Raw genomic sequence first — 14266 nt, 5'->3', positions numbered from 1 at the left:
TGTGTAAGAAAAATTTGGTAGTTTTAAGTAGGATTTTGGGTGCTTACAGAGTGTTGCAATACCATCATACCTTCAGGTTTATTGAAATCCCTTAATAAAAAAGTGTATGTAATTAACTTAGCACATGTTACAAATGACTAAAGCTACATCTGAAAAGTTCAAATGTCTCGGAAACAGATCCAACAGAAACATTTAATAACTAAACAAGGATAAAGGATGGATTTATGACTGCTGTTTAGTTTGGGGGCTATTGGAAGACAATGCAAAAAAATTCACAAACTCCTTCAGAGCTTCTATGAAATGAACACTGTGCCTGCAGAAAATTGAGTGGCAACTGATGAGAATTGCCAAAGGTAGGGAGTTTCCAATAAATAGGATTCTAGTTTTAGGATATTGGAAAAACCTGTTAAAGTATTTGTATATGTAATTTTATTACAGCATCTGCTTTGGCTGAAACCAAGGTCTCCAGGGCAATTTTGAACTTTCAAGTCATCTATAGAATGGAGTTTTTTCATCTAAATATCTTTTCTACTTAAAAAAAAAAAAAAGAAAAATATGACTTAATTCAGAGAAAATGCTGTTTAATCATGCTTTATTAATGATATGCATGCAGTTTTCCATTCTGAGAAGAGTCTCAGAATAGTTTCTGAGATGTTAGAAATGCCTTTAGAGATTTTTGGCATTTCATATATTCGAGTGATTTTTCAAAACAGGAAAAGTCAAGGAATGCTATCAAGATAGCTGAGTATTCCATGTTCTAATTTATAATAAGACCAGGTGGCAATTGAAAAGACATTCAGGTGGTAATAACTTGCATGCATTGCAGTTTTGGGGGAATTCATGTAATATAGAAGTGCTTTGTTTACCAAATGAATGGCACTGTATTGCTTTCCATTGACTTTAGCTGTCAATTGCATGACTGCAGTGTTTCAGACGTTCAGTGAAGGCATACTTCACTCTGTTATTTTACCTTTCTTAACAGCCCTGAGTGAGTTTATGGGAATAAGCAAAGCTCAGAGACGTGGGCTGTTATCCTGTTTTAGAGGAAAGGGAAGATTCTGCAGCGCTCCTGTCCAAAGGGCCTCTCTGTCTGCTGGGTGAGACAGAGACGGGCTCCTCAAATGTTGCTTCTGCTAGGAAGAATTAGGAAGGGATTATGGCTTGGTAGAGCTAAAACCAGCGGTCAGTACACTCCACAGCATTGCTGACTCTGTGCTGAAAGGGAGCAGAGCAACAGGCTCTATCTGCTAATCCTTATCCCTTTCTTTCTGCACATCTTCTACATGATGAGAAGAGAGCATGGGTCACGTTCTGCCCTTGCCTCGTCCCTTCTTTCACAGTTGTAGATCAAGACACACTTCAGCAAAGCCTGCATGACAGTCAACAAAAACAGGCACAGCACAATCAAAGCTACCAAATAGTTAATAAAGTATGAAATCTGGTGTAGACAGAAAAGTAGGAGGAGAGCTACATAAGGGCTTACTTACAAATGAGTAAAGACATAAGAGATGACCTCCTGTGACCACTAAAGGGATAACTTCATCAGGCTATACTTGTGCCAGAACATAAACAGATTTTTGCACGTCAATCATGCTGAAGGGACAGAAACTTTACTGTAGTCATTTGCAAGGGTTTTCAAATGAACAAGGTGTATTTTCTTTTATTTTATTTGGAGTACTGTGCTTACCATTGATAGGCAGTTTGGAATCCTCAACCTTAGGTTCCCTGTCTTCGCTTTGATGTCTTTACACTCCGGGAGGCAAATTAATGTGTGCTCTTCAGCTAATATTCATGCTTCAGCAACCATTTGCATCCTAGGCCAAAAAAAAAAAAAAAAAAAAGAGTCATTTTAAAGTGTTAAGTGTAAATCTGTATTGTTTTAGAATTATTTGGCAAGCAGTAAATCATTTTAGTGCTTTTTAAGAAAATAGCTATATACTGTACCTTTGTCTCAGACAAACTGCTGAGTGACGTAAAACCCATCTACACTAAAAATGAAATATCCTGCTTCTCCAAAAGAACCATGTCTCTATTGTTGGGCGCACAGAAATCATGTCTTCTGCCACCCTGACATTATTCTTGATGTAGGGTGTACTTTATCAGCTAGTAACACTTTGCCCAGTGAAAGTACTGAATTCATTCTGATTTACTTAGTTTTATAAAGCTGGTAAAAATGAGAAACTTTGCCCTAGATATACTGACGTGTGTTGTGCAAGGTCGCCTCTGTGCATTAAGAATGCGGAGGGAAGAATTGGACCAGATCCCACAAACTGTGTTTGAATACTGAATAGCTAGTTGCCTACCTATGTGCCCTCTCATCCACAATGTTTTGCCTTCCTTGGGTAGGATAAACTGGATTTTAAGCGTGATATTCAGAACAACATTCAATTTTTTCATCTCTTTCAAAAACACTCTGTACACTAATAATTAGGAGACTCATTTTTTATAACTGCTTTAGGTGGATCAATTTTATTTTTTCCTCTTTAATTTCCAGGCTATATTAAGCACACAAGCAGAATGCTCTGGGAATCCTATTTACACTAAAAACACCCTTACACATATCAGTGACATCATGGTGAATCACAATAGCAATGGGAAGAAGCAGAATTCCTGCTTAGATTACTGCAATTTTGAGATGAGTCAAAACTGGACAAACTACTGAACAGAGACTACTGTTGGCAGCTGGTTTTTTTGCCAAAAGCATACAACTTTCAGAACCAGAGTGGGAAGTTTACATCATCCAAAAAAATCCCACAAACAGTGACGGATGAAATTCAACCCCGTCCACGGTACTGTTTGGCGGCACAACAATATTTGGCACACACCACATTACGTCAACACGAAATAGCTACACGGGTACATGCCCGTGGACCTCACCATGCTCTCCGTGCATGTTGAAGTCGAGGTTGTATAGCAGACAAAATACATCCGCATTTGTGGACAGGAACAAGGTGAAGAGCCTGTGGTAGCTGTGTTGGCTCCATTGTTATTGTTGCCATTTGTTTGTTATTGTTTGTCAAGATTTATGTCTGTTTAGAACAAAACAAGCTCTGAAAGTCTTGAAGGGTTGCTTAATGGAGGGAACAAGTTTCAACTTTATTCCCTGCTTTCATGCAATCAGAGGTTATGTTTATTTAGAAAGCTAACATTTATACAGATTATGTACTCTCAGTGCTTCCACGCCAAAAAATACATAACTAAAATGGGTCTTTCCATCACTCTTTCAGTTTTTGACCTATGATTGTTTTTACAGGAACTGGATCTTTTAAGCAATAGCCTCTGGTGGAGTAAGGGGAAAGCACAGCACCTTGTGCAATAATTTGCAAACAGTGGCTTGAGCAAAAGGATATGCAAAATGCATTTAAATCACTCAACTCTCCAGACTACCCCAAACTCTATTTGATTAGAATAACTTCCAGTGAGAATGGGAAGGGTCAAGCAAAGCTGGATCACTGTGGAGAGGGCCACCAGTTAAGAAAGTCAATTCTTTTATGCAATGTGAGATTTTAATTGATAAAGCCTCCCAACAAACTTGTCAAGGCATTAAATGCAGCAGAATTAGAATTATTAGAGATCGAAAATTGAGCCTCAAAACTCAGTGAATAATTATTCAAGCTGTAAATTTGCTTTTGTTGTATGTGCTGCTCATTATCCTGCTCTTGAAAATATTTGAAATGTTGCTGTTCTGTAAGCAAGTGAGCTAAGTGAGCATTTCTAAGAAAGAAATGTTTGTGTCATGTTTGTATGTGAATGCGTACTTAAAACTCATTTTTAAAATTTACTCACAGTAAAAATGGAAGATTACTATGGTCAAAAGGCTCTACCTTGCCGCTGTTTCTTTTAGCATCTTGTCTTCAGGTGTAGATATCCAGCCTGATAGATACCTTGCTTATGAACCACTGTGTAGAGATCATACCAAGCCATGTGCTCAGAGGGCTAGAAAACGCATACAGTTCTCAGCTGAGGCACTTCCCTAGGAGACAATGGCTTTCCTATGGAACCATTCAACAAACCAAGAATGTGTGAAAAAAGAAATGTCCTTCTACTTTCCAATATTTTTCCAGCTGAAAAATAGTGACAAAGCTTAAGGATGTGATTTTTTTTTCCTCCCTATTCTCACACTTTCTAAATGTTTTCCAACTGGCAAAACAGTCGATGTTACTTTGTGTTCTTTCCTGCCTTTACAAAAGAAAGTCTGAAGTACAGGAAAGCCCTGTTTGGAAATAGTGCTAGTATTCCTGTGTTTTGAACTATTTTTGGAGAAAAGAGTAGGATCAGATTATTTTTCTTTTCTTAATGACAAAATGAAAAATTCAGAAGCATTTGCCTCTGAAACATCTTCCTGAGCTTTTCAGAGGTGTATTTTTAACTGGCAGTTATTTTTCACTCGCCTTTACGGGACCATCTTTATTTCAGCCAAGTCTATCATACAGAGTCACTGCCTCTCAACAAATTTTTCAGTATTTTGCTTTAAATAGAGGTCTAGAGGCTGATTTGCATCAGCAAATTGTTCATTAGGAAGGATTAAGCATGGTTAAGTGCCACGGCTCCATGAAAGATAGCAAGGCTAAACACCATGCACCTTGTTTCCATTGACAATGACAACCCAAGCGTCATAATCAGGGGCTTTTTGCCTCCAATACATAGGGAAACCTAAAACTTTCATAATATAGTGCAAATTACCACTTTAGCAGCAGAGTAAATAATCACCGTTGACTTACTGCCTGCACCACATTCACCCCAGGCTAGTGTGTTGGTGGCATGAAATATGCTGTGCTGGGGGTGACAGGGGGTGTAGGGTGGTCTCAGCCCTGGGGCACCACCGATCAGCAAGACTTTAGGCCTTTTGTCTCACCCGTTTATGATGGGGTATGTATTTTGTGGCCCCACAGCTTGCGCTCAGCACACCTTTGCAGGGGGGGTTGGAAGCATGGATGGAGGCAGACATGCCTCTCCCCACCCTGGGGAAGTCTTGCAGGGTGGAGAAGCTCCTCCAGGCCCAAGTGAGTGAGAGGAGACCTTGGCCTGAAAAAAAGAGGGCAAGGATTTCATTCTTCTCATCTCCCTTGCTTGCATTGCCACTTGGGAGGAAGTACTGGACTCATTTTGTGAGTAGGTCCTGCCCATTTCAGAGCCAGAGGTAAGTGATGCTTCCGAGAGCTGGATCTGGAGCCCACTGAATGTGCTCTGGCTCTTTACTCAAAGTGCACAACTGCCTCCAAGTGAGGACAATACCCCCACGTATATCTGACTACTGAGCTGCCGCATTGCTTTGTGTTGGGCTACCCTTCTCTGTTCTTTCATGTAAGTGCTGCAATTAACTGGCATGCTGCTGTTAATGAAGATCTTTGTTCCAACAAAGGTGAGGAGGGTTCTGACTTTCAATAAATTTCTGATCACCTACAATCCTACCAAGTTTACCAAAGTGGCTGCAGGATTTAGCAGCCTTTCATCCTGTAATTACATGTTTTGTCTCAAGACTTATATTAAAGCTGGGGATGGAATGTTCTCAGAAGACTTAGTAAATAACTGGAATGTGTAAGACTCTCTTTATTCAGAAAGTCTGCCTGGAAAGCTCATAAGATTAGGCTTTCCTGCAACATTTTCTCTACTTCCTACTTGAAGACTGGCTGGAAATCTGAGAAGAGCCTTTCTGTTTCAGCTAAAGTGAGTAGGTGCCAAGGTTTTAGGAGGCTGAGAGAGGTGAGGGAAGGAAAAGGGAGTTACAAATTTCTTCAGAAATTCAGGTTCATCTTGACTTTTGGGAAGAAGTTACAATTCCTTTTTGTTTTGTCTGAACAAATTTATTCACTTTTATTTTGTCTAAACCATCTGGCTGAAGTACAGCTTGGGCATGACTTCCCTGAGATGTCACACTGAATTAATAGGTTGGTTCACAAGTCATAAAATGAAGCCTGTTTGTAAATCTTTGCAAGAGCTCGTCTACTCCATGCACCACTTGCCAGGCACACAGGAACCTCTTCTGCAGTGCACAGAAGACCAACTCAGCCCAAATTATTCAAGATGTGCTTGCGCTGGGCTTGAACCAATTCCAAATCTGAACTGTGCCTCCAGGATGACCTTTGGTACAGGATCATCAGTCAATATAGAATCATTCTGATGTGAAGTGCTACATTTTCCAAAGGAACCAGCTTCATTTCTCCCTGCTTGTGTTAATACAAGTGCAGTTCAGTTTTTAAAGTATTGAAACAACCAATAACCATATAAGAGCTTTGGAACTATGATCTGAAACCAGCTAGTCCTTGAATGGGACATCATCTGAAAATCCTTCGCAGAAATAATGGTGTGGAAAGCAAAGCACCTGGCAAATATTTTACCATGTTTTCACCACCAAAGAGGAGCATGCTCATGTATAGAAAGGTGTGCACTGTGTGTGTACATGTGATATAGAGTAAGATTTCACTACAAGAGAAGCTGTGCATCTGCATGTGCAATTTGAGTGGCCAAATAAGAAGACATATAAGAACATAGTGTCCCAGTCACAGAGCAATCACCTTGAATCATGGATAATGGTCAAAGGCATTTCAATTGCAAAATTTAAGAAGCTAGGAAAGAAAATGGGAGTTAAATTGCAGGCAATTTACAGAACAACCAATTTTTCCCAACCAAGCTTTGGAGTTAACTTTTCAATAGCAGGAAATGTAGGTTAAGGACATGCAATGTAAACGAGCTCAGAACAGCCGCTTTTTTTTTTTTTTTCCCCTCAGAGACATCACACAGAATAAGCGTGAACACTCAGGACATCTCCTGGACGCTCCAACCCATATCATTGCTAGACTTTGAGACCAGAAAATCAGAGAGAACAACCTCACTCAAAGCTAAAGAATAATTCAAATGCCATCCTCACAGATGAGAGATCCTCCCCCCACCAAACCCCAAAAAAGCACCATCAGTAGGACAACAAAAACATTTTTTTTAAGAAGAAAGGTATATGCCCTCCAGTTTTATTTTTGCTTCAATGATAGTCAATGACAGTGTAATTAACATATGAAATCATTTCTATCAGCTAGTTGCTACGACCCTTCTCCAAAACAGTGGTGGGTTCTGCATTTTTCAGGTGCCCATCTTGAAATAAGGCGTAGACTTTTTTTTTTTTTTTTTGATCCTCCTAGTCTTCCCTCTCTCAAAAACCAGTCCCAGGTAAGGTGTCTGAGCCTGACGGCCACAGCTCTTTCAGTACAGAAGCTCTGTCCTATACTGTGCTACCAAGAATAAACACTGTATTGAGCGTAAGAGCCAAAAGAGAGGAAAAAAAATCCCTCCCTTTCAATTTTTTCTTTCCTTGCAAGGCCAAACATGCTGTCTTTGGACAGATTTCAATCCTGCTTTAATTCATTAAAAAAGTGAAACAAAATCACCATTTACATCCTTGACAGCTGGCAGGTTTTATGTGTTCTTACTGCTCTTGCCAAGTCAAAAAAAAAAAAAAGTTTTCATTCAGCTCTGTCATGGATTTTTGGAGTGCTGGAAGTGTGAGAGATGTCAAAATGTACTCATAACAATGACATACAGTACCTGAAGGCAGGAACGTATTATGCTAATGTACTGGTGTAAAGGAAGTTACGATTCTCCTTTTTTTCTTAAAAAAAAAAAAAAAAAAAAAAGGAAAAAGACCCACGACAACATCAGAAAACATACCAGTCCTGAAAGAGGGAGCATTTTGCTTTCTACAAAGTCATCTGACATGTTCCAAGATCTTTCTGTTCATCAGGTTGCATTCCAACATATACTAGTGAAGAAGGAAAGAAAAAAAAAAAAAGAAAGGAAAAAAAAGCCAAAAATCTCATGTTTTACTAGCATTTCTGGATTCCTATTGCTTCCATAAGAGGAGAATGGTCATGCAGTTCAGGTGCTGGGAAGGGCTGCCAAAGTGCCAAAGGTGGATCCTGCCATGGCCACAGACCCAGCCGGTGACATGGAGAAATGTGCTCTTGGCCGCTGTGCATCAGTTGTCTGGGTAGGAAGAGTTCACTCCCCTGTGTGACTATATTTGCACCGTGCAACACAAGAGGACACTGGATGCAAACATTATAGTGGCAAGCAATGCGTTGAAGCTATTTCAGCAGAAATAAGGAGCAGAAATGGTCTCCAGCTTTTATTTTCTGCAGCCATTCCCTGGTCCTGGTAAGACAATACGAGGAAGAAGAGCCCTTCTGAATAAAAAACACTCATGTAGAAGGCCTGAGGCAAGATGCAAGCCCCCAGTGTTTCATGCCACAATACACACAGACCACAGCCTGTATTGCATTGCACAGAACACATACCTTGTGTGCATGCAATCCAATCGTATGCACCCGAGCTGTATACAGTCAATTTTTTTATTTGTGAGAAAGGGGTTGTACAGAAAAGCTTGGCAGCTGTTTGAACTCTGTGGCATTAGGAAGAGTTATCTAGATTGTAGTTCAACGAAACCTTAGCTGCCCCTTGAATTATGATGGGGGCAAAGATAAACCAGAAATTGGACCTGCTGCTATTGCGTTTCCTTGTCTCACTGCCCATCCCAAGGAAATGTAAGTTAAATCTGCTTCAGTGCAAGCATACGAGATTAAACCTCCCATTGCAGCACTGTGCAGCTGTTTACATTAGAGAGAATTGCTACTGAAAAAAAGAAGAGAGTCCTGTGATATAATTACAATCCACGAGCACCCCATCACTATCATTTCCAGAGGCATTTGGGAGGCAGTTGTTGCAGATTTCAGAACTGAAGCTCACTCAGGAAGGACAGATGCCAGATCATTATTCTTGGCTTTAAGATAGAAAATAGCTTATGGGCATAGGTGTTATTTACTGCCTGCAGTACATTTCAAAGAACAGCTATCTTGTCAATCATATACTCTTTGTGTTACTTGACTAGGTCATTTTAATTTTGCTGTGGTTAGTTACTTTAAAATCAGTGTTATTCTATGATCAGCTACCCCTTATCTATGGTGGTGAGAATAGCTTGGGGTTGCGAGTTAAAGACCACAAATATGACTAGTCTTGGCTCTGAAACTTTGAGGCCCATAGGCACAGTCTTCTCTTACAAAATGCAATCATTATGGCATGCATATAGCCCTAAGCTATTTCACTTATTAAGCCAACAACTGCTTAAAATGGCAAGCTGCTCTTGGAAAAATCAACTTGCTGCTTTTTGCCTGTACAAGATCCCTTCTGATACACATAAATTTTTAGAAAATCTAAGCCTAGAGCAATTGTCTACCTCTGAGATACAGTTACAACAGAATAATAAGTAGACTCTCTGTTACACTTCTGTGCTCATCTTTACCCACAGTATGTGGGTGCAACAAGCAGAAATGATTTTTCTCTGCAAGGCTAATTTTAAAAAAACACCAGTGGAAATGTGGCTTTGTGTGCATATTTGGTGTGAGGGCAATCAAGAAAAATATTAGCCTGAAGGAGCAGAAATAGTGCAGTATCTTTCTCCAGAGCTGGTTCTGAGAAGTGTGAAAATGCAATTGTCTAAGATTGAGACACATCCAAGCTCATCACGTTTAGGTCATTCCTCTGTAGGAATGAACGTGGTACCCCAAATTTCAGTCTACAGCAAGACTGTAAAGTCCTCATACAAGTGCTTTGATCATGTTACAAAACTGGTGAGGTAAAAATAATCAGAAAATAGAATGGACAAAGCTGGAAAAGCAGGGAAATGCTGAAATTTATTTCTCCTTTTCCTTTCATTGCACTTGTGAAAGTTGTATATAGCAATAGGAGAAGATCCTGGCTACCAACAAAAAACTCCACACTAAAGAGCAATCTGAAGCATCGCTATGAATCACTAACATAGTTCTTGATAAAATTAGACCTGTGACAAGCCAAGGCTCATCAACGGCATGATGAACACACTGTTGTGCCTAAGCAGATGCTATCTGCTCTCTGGATGAGGAGTTTGGATAGGTGCTAACTTCCTCCAACCAATAAAGCTTTGAAAGTATATATTCAAAGGAGGAAAATCAGAAGTGGAAAAATATGGTGGCATTGTGTCATGGTGTTGTCCCAGGATGTGGTCTTTGGGACTCTGAGACTCTGATCTAACAGAGAGGTAGGCAAACTCCCCACTTCTTGTTGTAAAAAGAGAGAGAGGAAAAAAAAAAGTCTTGAGCTAAAGCATTTCTTCAGATTTCTTTTGTTTTCTTGTAGATTAAGTATTAGGTTGATCAGGTTGCAGATTTTTGTAACCTCAGTGAGAAACCCCATCAGACTGGGAGAAATCCTCATTATCCAGGCTGCAATCATGAAGTCCAACATGCTGTATACAAATCAATGCTCAAAGTGTCTATGTGGAAATACAGAGCTTTTAATGCTGGTGACCCAGCATTTTACTATGAGGGTAAAATGTTGGTGAGGGTAAAATGCCGGTGACCCCATTTACTCTGAGGGTGGTGAGGCACTGGAACAGGCTGCCCAGAGAAGCTGTGTATGCCCCGTCCCTGGAAGTGTTTAAGGCCAGGTTGGATGGGGCTTTGGGCAACCTGATCTAGTGGGAGGTGTCCCTCCCCAGGGCAGGGGGTTGGTATTAGATGGTCTTTAAGGTCCCTTCCAACCCAAGCCATTCTGTGGCTCTATGAGCCAGCACAAGGTACGCACAAGGCCTCTGCAGTGGCTCTGATTGCACCAGCACTCCCTTTCTGAGAAACAGCACTGATAAAAGTCGTGTTCCCCTCCCTACGCTGAAACTGGCTTTCAGTTCCCCCATGATCGGCAGGTTACAGTGCATGCCACGACGAACACTGACCGTCCTCCCCGTGGGAAGGAGTGCCTTTCACCAGCGGTGATGTATGGCTGGACACGTGCAAAGTGCTGGCAGCTGTGGAGCTCTGGAACTCTTCAAGATAAAATGCACTTTCTGAAAGTAAGATTACTTTTATTACCGAGCTGATGTGGAACAATTCATTTTATGAGGTATCTTTTCAAATAATTTAATTATCATATTAGCTGTTTTTATAGATTGTATTCTAAGGGCACAATTTTGTGACTGGATGAAAGATTGCCTCTCACCAGCTTCATTGTACAAACAGCCTGAAGCTCTCTCTGCCTTAAATATCTACCCAGAAGTGGGCTGAATGTGTGTGGGAAGTGGAGAGATACTTTGGAAACAAAATGAGCTCTTGCACAAGCACTGTTTTTTGAGAGTTTTGTTCAGACATTCACATTTTCTAAAATAGCTAATAATCCTTTGGAGACTGAAAAATGAGTATTTCCATACTCTGTTTAATACTGATCAAATGATTTCACAATTGTTTATGGTCAGTATAATTTTGCTTTGGCTATATCAAGGTCAATCTTAAAAATCACAAAAATCTGTGATTGCATATCTGGAAAAGTTCTACTTTTCCACATGAAATATAATGGAACACTGGGACTGCCAAAAAGCATATCTCTACACCTTATAAATGGTGTAGTGGCAAAAATTATTAACCTATGGAACTTGAAGCCAGAAGGGTTATAGAGAAATTATATAGGGCTATGAAGAAATTGGTCAATAGCATTGTTATCAAACTATTATTATTATGTATTCTAAAGTTATTATCCCTTTAAGGGATAAGGGAATTAAAAATGTCATAGCACAAGAACTCTAAAACGTTTCTAGTAAAGATAAAACAACCTCTAGAAGATGCAATCCACTATATGACACCTCTGTATTTCAAAATGGTATTACTCCTTTTCTTTCTTCCAAACATAGTTTCAGTGTGGTTGGAATTTTGATCACAATATGATTGCATTTATCGAAACTGCATTTTGCAGGTGAAATGATCTTCTTGGAAGAAGTTTAGTCAATACCTTCCCTTTTTCCTCATCTGTTGGCATATCACACTCTCAGGAAAACTATCTCCAGTGTGCTGGGAAAACCTGTGGTGGCCACCATGTTTTCTATTCAGAGAGCCCCAGAGGGCATCAGACACATAAGCTACAGCTCCATGTTGTCAGCCAGTTGTCCCTTGCTGGGATATAGGTCTCACCATAATGGCAGGTGACTGTAAAGGAACTGCATGGAAACTGTTCTTCCTTTCCAAGTGACTGCAGCTGCAGGAGCATCGCTGTTTGCTGAAGTACTGAACTGTGCACTCAGAGCAGGCACTCCAATATGCTAACCCAGCTGTGCGCCACTGGACACTTCATTAATGAAATGAAGGAAGATTGCAGATAGCAGGGTGACACTAACATTGGCAAGCTGACAACCAAAAGTTGTCTCTACACACCCTCAACTGGACTCACTGTCCTTCCTTTGACCCTGAGCTCCTTCCTCTAGCTTTGAGTAATGCGTGTAAGCACTCCCAGCTATTTCAGTATATCTTCTTCCTATTTTTCTTCCAGCATAAAAGATACTCCTCCCTCACTGCTCTTACTCATAATTGCCTGCCTTCCTTAGAAGTGAACACAGCTTGTTGCGGTTGGTGAGCCTGAGCTCCATCCACTGGGAGAGATTCGTGAAATAGTTGAGCCCAGATCTGCAGAAACATTCATGTGCTTGGTTTCCAATGCAGCCTGTAAGAGTCAGCCCTCACCCTCAGCCCTCAGGAATGGCAGCTTCTGCCATGGCATTAAACTCCGTACCACTTTAGTAGATTGTGATATCAACATCCTCACAGCTGGAAGATTTTCTTTACAATATCTCAATGAAAAACACCTGCTGAAAAGCATGATCCTACACTAACACTACCTGCAAACTGTTCTGTCTAGAAGGACATGTTCTTTGTGCTTAACCTCCCATATGATACCAAAAAAAAAAAAAAAAGTGGGGGGGGTCTGTGAAGTCTTACCTAGCTTACTGAATTTCCCAGGGGATTATGGCTGAACTTCTTTGGGTGAAACGAAGTATGCAATGAAGTCGTTTGCCTTTTCACCCTTTGAAGTCTGTCTCTGAGGATTATACTTCATACAGGTGTTTGGATGGTCATATGAAATCTAAGCCATTTTGGGAACATGAGATGCTTATTATTTCAGTCTGATATCTTAAGTACATCACTAGCATGTTTTATGTTCGGTTAGATGTGCCGGAACTGGCATACATCTGAAGTTGGTCCTGAGATGCCTCCTGTGCTCAGCTGAAGACACCCAGGAAGAAAAGTGGGCAAGGGGAGCCATCCAGTGAAGGACCAAAACAGGTCTCCAGCTACCCAAGCATTTGGTAGTACGGCTGGGGAAAAAAAAAAAAAAAAGGCCCATGGAGCTTTCCTTCCTACCATGTAAGATACCTTAATTTCACCTAGTATTCAGACTGAAGAGATACTGGCTCCAAGCAGAGCATCTGCCAGTGGCAGGATCACCACTCCTGTGTCACTCACACAGGGAGGCAGGTAAGAAAAAGCTGTGTGTTAATCTCTAAAGCTTTGTATGCAGCCAATAAAATCCATAAGCAGCAAACCCTTTTTTTAGTTTTTATTCCTCAGACGTTTACAAGCTAAAATCAATTGTATAGTCTTTGTGATTTAATTTCATGTTTTTTTGGGGTTCCCACTGCCAGTAGTAGAGAAGTCAAGGATGGCTGCAGAAGAAAAACATGGGGGGTATTGTCACAAATTGCCACACGTTATTACAGCAGCAAAAAGCTCCTCCACGTTTCTACATGGGAAAAGTCTTTAATGCAAAGACATAAACCTCTGTGATAGACGAAATTTCCCTAAGTAGCTGGGGAGCAGAGAGAAACCCCAAATTACCCCCTGAATTATATCGTGTGTTTCTGTCTGAACAACAAAAAAGACTGAGAAAAAAAATGAAGAAATTAAAGACAAATGCAAACAATTATCAAGTGAATATGAAGCTTTTCATTAATGTGGGGCCAAAGTTACACAGTAGCATATAAAATCAGACAAATACACAAACTGCCAAATAAAAATTGCATTGTGGGAAACAGAATCTTAATTACATTTTTAAAATGATGATGCTTCATTACATAACAATTTCTTATGTTGCTGCTCTGAGATCCTATCCTAAAGTTGTCTGCATCTAAAAATCCAAGGACCAGAGCAAGAATGTTAGTGGTGGCCAAAAGGGAAGGATTTTTCTCTTCCTCGGTTTTTTGTCATGGAAAAATATCTAAAAATGAATGTAAGTAACGAGGCAGCAGCTTGCAAAAATGCAAAGTCAAGCTTACCTGTGGCCCACCTCTACACCAATCTTGTTTACCCATCAACACCTCAGGAACAATTTCTTCTTCATTCACATTCCTCAACAGCAGCCTTTATTATATGGTGTACCACATCCTAACATTAATTAGCACTTCACTAGCAGGCTAAGTATCATTTTT

The 14266-nt window shown here is 40.3% G+C and overlaps 1 long non-coding RNA gene across 1 annotated transcript in view; it reads right to left on the bottom strand.

The window, feature by feature from the left end:
• Window positions 1-1632: 1632 nt before the first annotated feature.
• LOC121069742 overlaps window positions 1633-14266 on the bottom strand; it is a 98924-nt gene continuing 86290 nt past the window's right edge. The window contains exon 3 of the long non-coding RNA XR_005819589.1: window positions 1633-1814. This is a non-coding gene — a long non-coding RNA (uncharacterized LOC121069742). The remainder of the gene's footprint in view (window positions 1815-14266) is intronic.

The sequence above is a fragment of the Cygnus olor genome, chromosome 4 (genome assembly GCF_009769625.2).
Source record: "Cygnus olor isolate bCygOlo1 chromosome 4, bCygOlo1.pri.v2, whole genome shotgun sequence".
Taxonomy (NCBI): domain Eukaryota; kingdom Metazoa; phylum Chordata; class Aves; order Anseriformes; family Anatidae; genus Cygnus; species Cygnus olor.
The sequence above is the reverse complement of the archived record's forward strand: the minus strand, read 5'-3'. Positions and strand labels throughout refer to the sequence as shown.